Source organism: Panicum virgatum, chromosome 3K, assembly GCF_016808335.1.
Source record: "Panicum virgatum strain AP13 chromosome 3K, P.virgatum_v5, whole genome shotgun sequence".
NCBI classification, from domain to species: Eukaryota; Viridiplantae; Streptophyta; class Magnoliopsida; order Poales; family Poaceae; genus Panicum; species Panicum virgatum.
In genome coordinates, this window is record NC_053138.1 from 55,805,226 (window position 1) to 55,817,131 (window position 11,906).

The following is an 11,906-nucleotide window of genomic DNA, read 5'->3' on the forward strand; positions in this document are numbered from 1 at the left end:
CTGACAGGAAAAGGTGCTGATATCGACGAGTACGGAATGACAACAGCAGACCTCAAAGCGCTTGGCTATCAAGACGAACCAATCGTCCTAGCTAAGGATGTCACCCAAGTTTTCTATGTGCAGGACATGTCTAGCAACCAAAAAAAAGGACAAGTCTAGAAATAAATCAAGTTTTGTAGGTGCGGGAGATGAGCCAAAGCGCCACATAGTTGTGACAGGCAAAAGAAAAATTGTGGGAGTCGACGATGTCACAGATGAAGAAGAATACAACAAGGTCGAAGACATGACTCCGTACGCAGTGGAGATTGACACAAGAATTCTTTTAGCCCAAGAGGAGGCTCCCTACGCACGTCATGATCACAATGAAGGGACGATTGTAAAGCGAACCATCATTAATATTCCATTAGTTGAATGATTATCTCTTGTAATAGTTTCCATGAATATTATCAGATTTATTGGGCAATTAAATGATTTTCTAGGTATTTATCAAATTTATTATTCAATTAACTAATTTATTAGATGATCAAATGATAAATACGATAAATAATATAATTATTAGAAAATTAAATGATTTTCTAGCCATTTATCATATTTATTAGACAATTAAATGATTTATTAGGTAGTTAATAGATTTATTGAGCAATTAACAAATTTATTAGGCATTAATTAGATGTATTATTGAATTGACTAATTTATTAGGCCATTAAATGATTTTCTAGGCAATTATTAGAATTATTATTAAATTATCAGATTTATTATGAATTATCTATTTTATTAGACGATTAAATGATTTACTAGGCAATTATCAGATTTATTACTCAATTATCTAATTTATTAGCTGATTAAATGATTTACTAGGCAATTATCAGATTTATTACTCAATTATCTAATTTATTAGCCGATTAAATGATTTACTAGGCAATTATCAGATTTATTACTCAATTATCTAATTTATTAGACGATTAAATGATTTACTACGCAATTAATATATTTCTTGGGCAACTAAATGATTTTCTAGGCAATTAACTGATTTATTAGTGAACTATTTAGAAAAAGGAGAATAGAAAAGGAGGCCTAAGGTACTGGTTGAAACCTTCACCCGGTACCAAAGGTACCTTTTTGCAAAAAAAGGTTGCGCGACGGGAGTCGAACCCTGGCCGCGGCTTGCAAAGTGTGTATTGTTACCATTGAGCTACTCTGTGAATTCGAAACAACGGGGGGGGGGGGGGGGCAAAAAGACTAAAGACAACATAATTTTCGGCTTTAGGTACCTATTGGTATTCTTTAATCGGTACCTTAGGCCTTTTTATTTCCCGCCCGTTGGGGACCTAAGGTACCGGGCGTAAACCTAACCGGTACCTCTGCGGTGCCTAAGGTACCGGTTGGGTTTACAACCGGTGCCTTAGGCCTTCTTAGGTACCGGGTGATATTTTCACCCGGTACCTAAGGGCCAAGGTATATAGCCCTGTTCTTCTTCCTCCCACTCTGCTTCCTCTCCAGTGCACAATCGTCGACCTCCGCGACGCACCCTCCGCGCCCGATCTTCCGCCGCCCCCTCCGCGCCTAGTCGTCCCCCACCGCGCCGTCTCGACGCCGCTGCCCTCGACATCGGCCGTCCTTGACGCCCCGCCGTCGACCCCGGCCCCGCCTCGACGCCCCCGCGCCCCCGGCATCGGCCTCCAACCACGCAGCGCCGACCTCGAGCGCCCCGGCCGCCTCTACGCCACGCCAACCTCGAGCGCGCCGCCGCCCTCCCCCCGCGCCCCTCCTTGACGCCGCGCGCGCGGCCCCCTCCACTGCGACGCCGGCCCCCTCCTACGCGCCGCGCGCCGGCCGACTCGCCTCCTCCACCGCGCCGAGCTGTTCCCCCTCCACCAGTGCCGGCACCGCGCGCGGCCCCCTCCACTGCGACGCCGGCCCCCTCCTACGCGCCGCGCGCCGGCCGACTCGCCTCCTCCACCGCGCCGAGCTGTTCCCCCTCCACCAGTGCCGGCACCGACCTCCCCCCATCGACGTAAGCAGCAATGGCGCCGCCGCCGCCGGGTCTTGCTTTTTCATTTTTTTCTTAATTATTATATCTAATGTGTAATTTTCTAGTTTTTTATTTCTATTTCTACTATTTAATTATGTAGTGAATAATTTAGTATAATGAAAAAGAATGTAGAGAATTTAATATAATTTAGTATAATGAAAAAGAATGGAGAGAATATAGAGAATTTAGTATAATTAAAAAGAAATCATTTCTATTTAATTTTTGCAGTGAATAATGTACATGTCAATGTCAATTTTTATTACTTTTTCTTTACATGTGTAATTTAATTAGATGTACATGTATTCAAATACTTCAATTTATTGTAAATAGACATGTATTTAAAGACTTAAATTTATTTTAAATGTACATGTATTCGAAGACTTCAATTTATCAAGCTCCTCTGTAACTCATTACATGTATATTCCACGTATTCAAAGACACACACACACACACACTAACAATACCACTAACACTGACACTAATTGACACTTAGGGTTTCAGTTAACAATGGATCCCTATAATGAGGAGGCCGCCGCAAAGTACATGATGGATGCTATAAACGAAGACACAAGGGTAAACGCCGCGGAACAATTCAGTGCCAAAGAGGCCCGCACAGCCGATTTGTTCCTGAATATGTCCGGAGATGGTAGTGACGGGGATGATGACGTCACCCCGACGCCCCGTTCCAGTACGTATCTTAATTATGCATCACAGTCGTGCGGCTCTTTACGTTCCACTATCATGGCATTTATTAATATATCTTTTGTTACATTTAGTCGTGCTCTGCATCGAAGTCGAAAGGGAGACGCCGTCCTACCAAAAAATTTGAGGGAAGATAGGTCATCACAGAAGTGGACACAGAGGGCTGTCCATGTACTCCAGAGGCTGCTAGCACCAAGTTTGTCGCACAATGTGGGGTTGTTGTTCGGACGAGAATTACGATCACCACAAGACTCTGGAAATCGAGCAATCCAGAAGAACAACAACACGCTGTGCCTCCACACCAGAAGGAAATGTTGTGGACAGAACTGAAGGATATGTTCACATTTCCGGAAGGAGTCAATGAAGAACTTGTGAAGCAGTGTGCCTTGAAGAAGATGGCCCTTGCATTTGCAACATTCAAGAAAAAGTTGTTCTCCATTTACATCAAGAAGGATATGGAACCGGACTGGAACGATTTTCCTCAAGTTAAACCTTACTGGGAGGACTTCAAACAGTACAAGCTATCTGAGGAAGCACAAGAAAAATCTGAACAGGCCAAAAGGAATATAGGAAACAAAAAGTACAGCCACCACCTTGGGGTAGGTGGGTACAAGAAGGCAGTAAAGAAATGGCAGAAGACGGAGCAAGACCTTATGGATAGAGGCATCCGGCTGGCGACTTGGGAATGGCCGGATAGATCGAAGTGGTGGTTATTTGCTAACGGTGTGACACTCAACCCAACGGATGGAACTTTGGTCGTGCCTGGGAATGTGGAAGAAGTATCCCGCGATCTGGTCACAGTAATAGATGAGGCAAAACAAAGAACATTCCAGCCTCAAAGGGAGAATGATGAGCTAACCAGGGCGTTAAAGAATCCTGAACACCCTGGACGAGCCCGCAGCATCAGCGTGGTCCCATGGAAAGTTGCTTGGGCCGGAGATAGCTCATATAAGACTCATTGAAGGAGCAAGGTTGAACAGGATGAGAAAATCCGTGCTATACAAGAAGAGATGAATAAAAAAGTTGCGTCACTAGAATCTCAGATGGACGCAAGGGTTAATGAGGCAGTGCAGCAGGCTCTGAGCCAAAGGACCATCGGTGCCCCGCAGGCGCAGGATGTTGTGATAAGCCCGGCCGACCAGCGACGCAGCAGTTGTGCATTGTTGACGGTCCTTAAGTGTCATTTCGGACCGTCAACTCTTACAAAGATCTGTGCCAAAAACAAACACCAAACTAGAATTAGGACTTTGATACTAATCATTTCCACAAGTTTTGGTGAATCGCTGTTTACAGGAAGCAACATCTGCATATGGGTGAAAACCGTGCTCATAAAAAGGGAAAAGTACACATCAGAGCATTCTACGCGAGCACTAGAATTAGAGGGCCCACATCCTGAAGAAATTAGCCCAATTCCAAGAGAAAAGACACTTTCGACAAACAGCAGCAGTGCGCACAAGGATCTTAGGGCCCAAATGACATGCCAAACCCACACATCTACAGGAATGCACCCTGAAATCTACATAAGGAGCCCACAAGGAGTGTGTCGCCCGAAGATGAGCCCAAAAGGCCTCAGCAAGGGTGTGGACGAACCCTTGGTTCGGCTGACCCCCTTCTGGGCCTGTTCAGGCCCAGCTTTCTCCAGTAGTCTCCCATGGCTCTCCTACATCCATCCTGGATGTGCATAGTGCCACCTCGCAAGTCTAACTGTGGATCCACCCTTGGAGAGGCTATATAAGGAGCAGGAGAGCCCCCCATTCAACACACAACAAGAGAGGAGGAAGACCTCCACTCCAAGGCTTAGGCCTAGTACTTAGAAAATAGGGAGAGAGTGAAGGGGAGTTTGGAGGGGCGCCGGCCTGTCGGCGCTCTTCTCCAACTTGTACCTCGACAGATGCTTCTTTCTTAAGTAAGTATTCGTGATCTTCTATGGTAGTTAGTGTTTTAGTAAAGTAAGTTCTATTCTTTATTTGCTTGCAGGATCATCGTCTGTCCTCGTGACGGGTACCTAGTCTGATGGCTCGAGTCGTGGACGGAGTCGGGGCTAGAGTAGTAATCGGTAGCGTAGACGTGGTGTCTAGGCTAGAGGTTACCGTTGTTTGCATACCTTCTCCATGGTCTGTCGGGGTAGGCGGTAGGTGGTGACAGCCCTGTCTGTCCCTTGTAGTCCCCCACATGAGGGTTGGGTGTAGAGCTAGTAGCCGGATACTCTTGGCAGACCAGGAGTAAGCCGGTGTCCGAAGTAAGCAAGTAGAGGTAGAACCTATCTTACTAGAACTGTAAGCCATAGGAATCCTCTCTATCCTTGCCTACCTACCTCTTGTTTTTCCTTGGACAAACCAGTTAGAAGGCTAGTACCTCTGTTCCCCGTGGAAATACGATACCCTTGAATACTCACGGGTGAAGTGCTACAACGGTATCTCCGTACGCTTGCGGATTATTCTGTGAACGTTAAGAAATACCAACAAGCATTTCTGGCGCCGTTGCCAGAGAACGGTTGCTATATTGCCTTCGAATCTAGTTCGTCCTCGTATATTTTCAAAAACAATAAAAAAATCTGTTTTCTTTTCTTTAGCTCTACCTTCACCCCTGCTACCCATTCTATCCTCGTCTTTTTTTTTTGCTTTTCTTATCTCTACCTTTGCTCCCGCTACCCTTGGAAGGTTATCCTCGTACACACCTTCCGTCCCTGTGGGGTGAGTCTCTAGAGCCATCTCTCTGGAGTTAGTTCCTCATCCAGCTACGAGATTCACCCTCATGCCTTATCGATCAAATCGAGTGAGACAAACTCCCACCCTAATCCTCGATTACTGATCGATGCCAATCAAATCAAGTGATTCAAAATTCACATCTTATTCCTTGATTTTGATTGATGCCCGATAGAAGTTGCAATCATTTTTCATTTCAATTTAACGTCTATTGGAAGCTTAGGATGGGGTGCTTTGTCACCGATTCATCTTTGATGAAACACGTGGCTTTCCACCTAAAGAAGGGATGAGTTGAAACTCATTTCCTTCGGGACCCGAACTCAGAATCGTTCATATGGCCCACAGAGTTACACATCCTCTTTCATTATGGGGCCATGAACATTCTCGCCTTGTTCGGAGTTCCCTTGTGAATTTGGGGAAAAACTTTTTTGAAAAAATTAGAAAATACCTCGAATTATCCCTGCCAGAACAAACCACCAGTTCCAGAAATCCCTCCTGACCTTAGTGCTTCCAGAAAGAAACCTCGAGGGTTTTAACGACCGTTTTGTGCGAAGAGTGGTAAACGATGGGGAGTTTTTCTTCTGGAGAAATTCAGATTCGCACCCATTCTTAAACCACTCAATGCCGAATTCAAGGAACTGAAGTGGATGTTTTGAACGATCTCATTGCTGGTGCTAGTCCTCACCCAGACCTTTTGCTTTCACCTTCTTAGTTGAGGAGTTTTTAGCACCAGCTAAACCTTCTTGAGCAATCTCAGAAGGGATCGAGATCAGGTGTCACCACAATCTTAACCAAAATTCCTAATGGTGACACCACGAGGAGGTGATGTTCTTGCACCCACCGTTGTTGCCCTTTCTCCTCCAAGCAGCCATCACCTCCTAAACATTGTTCCTCTGGCCCTCAAACTCCTATCTTGATGTTCTTTAAAGAACTCAAGGGCCATGAACAATCTTCGTGATCGAACCTGGAGCCCCATAAAGACGAGATTTTTTTTTCATGAGCATGAGAGTTCCTCTTTTCAAAAATCCCAAAGTCAACTCTCATCAATTTCCAGATGCATCACCCCCTCATGTTAGGGAAGTGCAACAACTTTTACATCCTTTGTAGAAATTTGTGTTCTTACGGTTGGATGTAATTGCTTATGGTTATCAAAATTTTGCACATCTTGTTGCACTTTGGCACTAACCTTGCAGCTAGAAATAATGGAATGACAATTGGTGGTGTAGCTGGGGTGTACATCACCTATTATGGCTGCAACAGGAAAACCCCCATGGTCGAGCTTGTGACCATAAACAAGCACTGCCGGGAGATAGCCCGGACTCTTATAAAAAAAACTTTTGCTAAACAAATAAAAGCAAGAACATGTTGTCGGTTTGTATGCACCCTCGGGTATTCTTTGTCACTAACCATTTTCAGGACGAGAGGCATACGATGCATGAGGACATGAGAACTGCACCAACTGCACACCCGGTACCTCCAGTTGGCGGAATATACTTGGAGATACCGACATCACACACTTGGCTTTTGGTGTCGTAAGGCACAAAATTCCAAGTGTGGGGGAGATCGGTTAGACCCCGCAACAGGTTCATTTCGTACCAAGGATGGTGCTAGTTCTGCCTTGCTAAAAAGAAATGAAAAAAAAGAAAAAAAAAGAAAAAAAGAAAAAAAGAGAGAAAACATGAGCGAAAATAAAAGAGAGAGAGAGAGAGAGAGCAAGCAAAGCAGACTCCACATGGACAGAGGCTGCATTATGTGCGTGCCTCCAAACCATTACATTGCACGCTATTATATATAATCCCGCCACCTAGCTCTTGCTCATGCCTGCATAGGCTGCCCATAATTCTCATCCAGTTCAAGCTTTGCATAGCCTCGCTCTAGCAGCTCTTGCGCGCATTCAAGCAAGAGGAATTACTCCTCTTCTGCTTCTAGGTCTTCGCTGCTCCATTCCGATTGGCACTTGCTGGTATATTCTGCGTCCCCAATCTTGGAGTACTGTGCCCACGAACATGACACCAAGGCCCATGTTCCGCTACAAACTTCCCTTGCGTAAGATCTGACCTTGTTGTCTACTAGAGTTGGCATGGTCTACGTGCCTTCCTCCGCTTCAGCCTGCATCAACATGGAGGAATAATTGACAACAATTTGTGACCACGCCACCGCTGCAGCAACTTCAGTACTTCCATCACATATGCCTGCCGGTAAGAACACTCAGGTACGTGCAGCGGTAAGATAATGTTCACCTACAATTTACTCATGTTCATCTCTTTATGGGTTTAGCTTGTTCATGTTTTTATGCTCCCTTTGTTTTTGCCTGTATGCTCTTGGTTTGAGTGTATGCTACAGCATACATCCATTGGCATTTTAAATTAAGCATGGTGCTTAGGTTAAAATAGCCTTCTTTGATCAAATAAGACATGGTGTCGAGTTTGATTAATGAACCGTTAGAGTTAATACGATCTTGACTTTAGAGGTATATCTTTTGTGGACTAACCCCTGTAGGAAGATTTCAAATCGAATGGGTAAATCTTCAAGTTAAATTCATACTAGAGATAAGACAAGGCCCGGGATGCACTCCAGCACACAAAAAAAATTGCATGCAAAGGAGGTATAAATCACCTTTCAAGGATCACAGTGAGTATGTTGTCAAAATACTCCTTTGTTATGTCTATGCAACTTTAACTCAGCCTTGTTTGAGCTTTTCTAAAAAATGGTGAACTGTAAAAAAACAAATCTCTCTTCCAAAGTTTCTCTGTCAAAAAATTATTATAATAATAATAAAATGATGGCAAGCATTTTGGGATCCATGCCAAATAAATCTTTTGAACTTGTTAAAGCATGGATGTGAACAACAAATCCAAAAACAAAAGTCCTTTATCCATCTCGCAAGTATTTGTTGTCCACTAACCTTTTGCAGGAATGAAAAAACGACAACACTAGGAGCAGCGTACATAACTCCAACTTCAACACAACGCTCCTTGGTCCAATGGGAAGGCAAATGCACAAGGAACCAAGCTGAACAAATGCAAAGCTTCGCTACATCAAAATAAAGTTCCACTTTTGCATCTTTGTTCATTGCTTGGCGAGTTCTTCCAGGTAAGTATCCTACACACCTTGTGCATCATTGCCTCATGTATCCACCCTACTAAGTTATCCATCATGTTTAGCTTGCCATAAAAAAAAGAAACATATACATATTAAAATAAAAAAATTATTAGATTTGAAAAAAAACCTTAGTATTCCCAATGAAAGCATTCTTTTATTCAATAAAGTTTAGACTCCCCGGTGTTCAAAACCGGCAGAGTGCCTTGTCTCCACTTTTGTTTTTCTTTTTGAATAAAGCTAGGTACAAGAATAAGTGTGGGGGAGATCTCCCCAAATCACCAATTACAAACCTGTTCGAGATCTCTCCCCCAATTATGGTGCACAACATCGACGATCCAACACGCTGAAGAATAGGACGGAAGGAATCCAGGGAGGAATGGCCGAACCCTTGGTTCGACCAAGCCACCACTGACTCCCTTCGTTTCGCGCTTCTTCCTCCTTCAACGATGGTATGTGCAACTCACGCCTCACAAACTCCCTCAAACTCTTGAAGTTCTTGAGTTTAAATAATCTCCTTGCTGATCATAAAAACTAAACTCAATGAACCTTGCCAATCCTCCCTGCACTCCATGCTCTTCCAAAAATAACCTTGCATACTCTTTATTCCTCGCTTTTCTTCTAGTTCTTGTGAGCAAATATCTTTATAGGGAACCCATGCTATCTATGTAATTGACTAATGTGATATGATTGGATGAAGGGAACCGTGTTTTTCCTTGCAAAGAACTTGGTATTTATTTTCAAAAAAAATCAGCAATAGCTTGTCTCCTCAAATTAATATAAAATCCTACCAGAGCCAAAGTTTGAGCATCATGAAAAACCTTTTGCAGCTTGCCTTTTGCTTTGAGCTTTGTCAAATTCTACGACCCATGTTACAAACTTTTCATACTCCAATGATCAAGATCACGTACACGTCCACTCATATGCTATACTTCTACACTGGAAGATAGCAAGCATTTCCATCCACCACAAAATAAAACTCCAAGTCACACCATGACTCCCTCTCTCTAAAGTTGTCATCAATGATGTGGGCTATACAAAAAGAAATAAAAGATGCATACCCAAAGAAGGTATGCCACATGCCCACAAGGCATGAAAAAAAAATGCATACCCAAAGAAGGTATGCCACGTTCCCACAAGGCATGTCAAAAAAAAGGGAAGAAGAAGAAAAAAATAGCCCACATCCAAAAGAAATAAAGGAGAGAGATGGTTCATGAAAAGGAGTTCATACACCATCCACCCAAAAAGAAAAAAATATTTATATCATCACACGCTTGCACATCTTGATCAAGGTTTATGACTTGTTTCTTTTTGGATCTAGACTATGACTTAGCAACATAAGCAAAGAAAGCATGACTCTCTACTCCTATCCTGAGCTCCACATAAGCCTGATTAAGATGATAGGAGAAAAGAAGGCAAAAACTTTGCCTTGGTGAGGATCCAAAACAAAAAGAGTGATTCGAGAGAATAATTTGAGGAGCAAGACTATTCTTTCTTTTCAAAAAAAATAAAAATAAAATAAAAACCAAAGTTTCTAAACAGGAAGAGCTAGGAACCTGAATTCTGTATCGTTCCATTCTTCAATTACCCAAGAAAGCATGGTAGCCACTCAAAAGTTCACAGAATTTGGAAGAAGCGTGGAATAACTTGTATGCAGGTTTCATAAAAAGGAGTTGCATCTACCTTAGTCCTTCAACCTTTACTTGAGGACGAGCAAAGGACTAAGTGTGGGGGTGTTGTTGACGGTCCTTAAGTGTCATTTCGGACCGTCAACTCTTACAAAGATCTGTGCCAAAACAAACACCAAACTAGAATTAGGACGTTGATACTAATCATTTCCACAAGTTTTGGTGAATCGTTGTTTACAGGAAGCAATGTCTGCATATGGGTGAAAACCGTGTCATACAAAGGGAAAAGTACACATCAGAGCATTCTATGCGAGCACTAGAATTAGAGGGCCCACATCCTAAAGCAAATTAGCCCAAGTCCAAGAGAAAAGACACTTCCGACAAACAACAGCAGTGCGCACAAGGATCTTAGGGCCCAAATGACATGCCAAACCCACACATCTACAGGAATGCACCCTGAAATCTACATAAGAAGCCCACAAGGAGTGTGTCACCCGAAGATGAGCCCAAAAGGCCTCCGCAAGGGTGTGGCCGAACCCTTGGTTCGGCCGACCCCCTTCTGGGCCCATTCAAGCCCAGCTTTCTCCAGTAGTCTCCCATGGCTCTCCTACATCCATCCCGGACGTGCATAGTGCCACCTCGCAAGTCTAACCGTGGATCCACCCTTGGAGAGGCTATATAAGGAGGAGGAGAGCCCCCCATTCAACACACAACAAGAGAGGAGGAAGAGCTCCACTCCAAGGCTTAGGCCTAGTACTTAGAAAATAGGGAGAGAGTGAGGGGGAGTTTGGAGGGGCGCCGGCCTGTTGGAGCTCTTCTCCAACTTGTACCTCGACGGATGCTTCTTTCTTAAGTGTTCGTGATCTTCTATGGTAGTTAGTGTTTTAGTAAAGTAAGTTCTATTCTTCATTTGCTTGTGGGATCATCATCTGTCCTCGTGACGGGTGCTCTAGTCTGATGGCTGGAGTCGTGGACGGAGTCGGGGCTAGAGTAGTAATCGGTAGCATAGATGTGGTGTCTAGGCTAGAGGTTACCGTTGTTTGCATACCTTCTCCACGGTCTGTCGAGGTAGGCGGCAGGTGGTGATAGTCCTGTCCGTCCCTTGTAGTCCCCCACGTGAGGGTTGTGTGTAGAGCTAATAGCCGGATACTCTTGGCAGACCAGGAGTAAGCCGGTGCCCGAAGTAAGCAAGTAGAGGTAGAACATATCTTACTAGAACTCTAAGCCATAGGAATCCTCTCTATCCTTGCCTACCTACCTCTTGTTTGTCCTTGGACGAACCAGTTAGAAGGCTAGTACCTCCGTCCCCCGTGGAAATACGATACCCTTGAATACTCACGGGTGAAGTGCTACAACTCACGGGTGAAGTGCTACAACAGTATCTCCGTATGCTTGCAGATTATTCTGTGAACGTTAAGAAATACCAACATGCATCCACGGCGGCGCCCGATGTACAAACTGATCAACTCCACATTGAGGCACCAGCACCAGAGCAGCAGAGGTACCCAGTCGATGATATCACCATTCCAACAACATGCGAGCTCAATGTGTGAGTAAAGAATATATCTGTTCAGGTAGCACACGAGTCTGCCCTACCCGTGAATCCTGCTAGTACAATTCATGGAATGCCGATACCCCTTGGCTACGCCTCCGTCACAGTCGAGTAGATAGTTGAACCGACCCATATTAATGAGAATCTTGAGCTTGATTTTGTTGGAGGTGATGGAGAGAAGACATTGG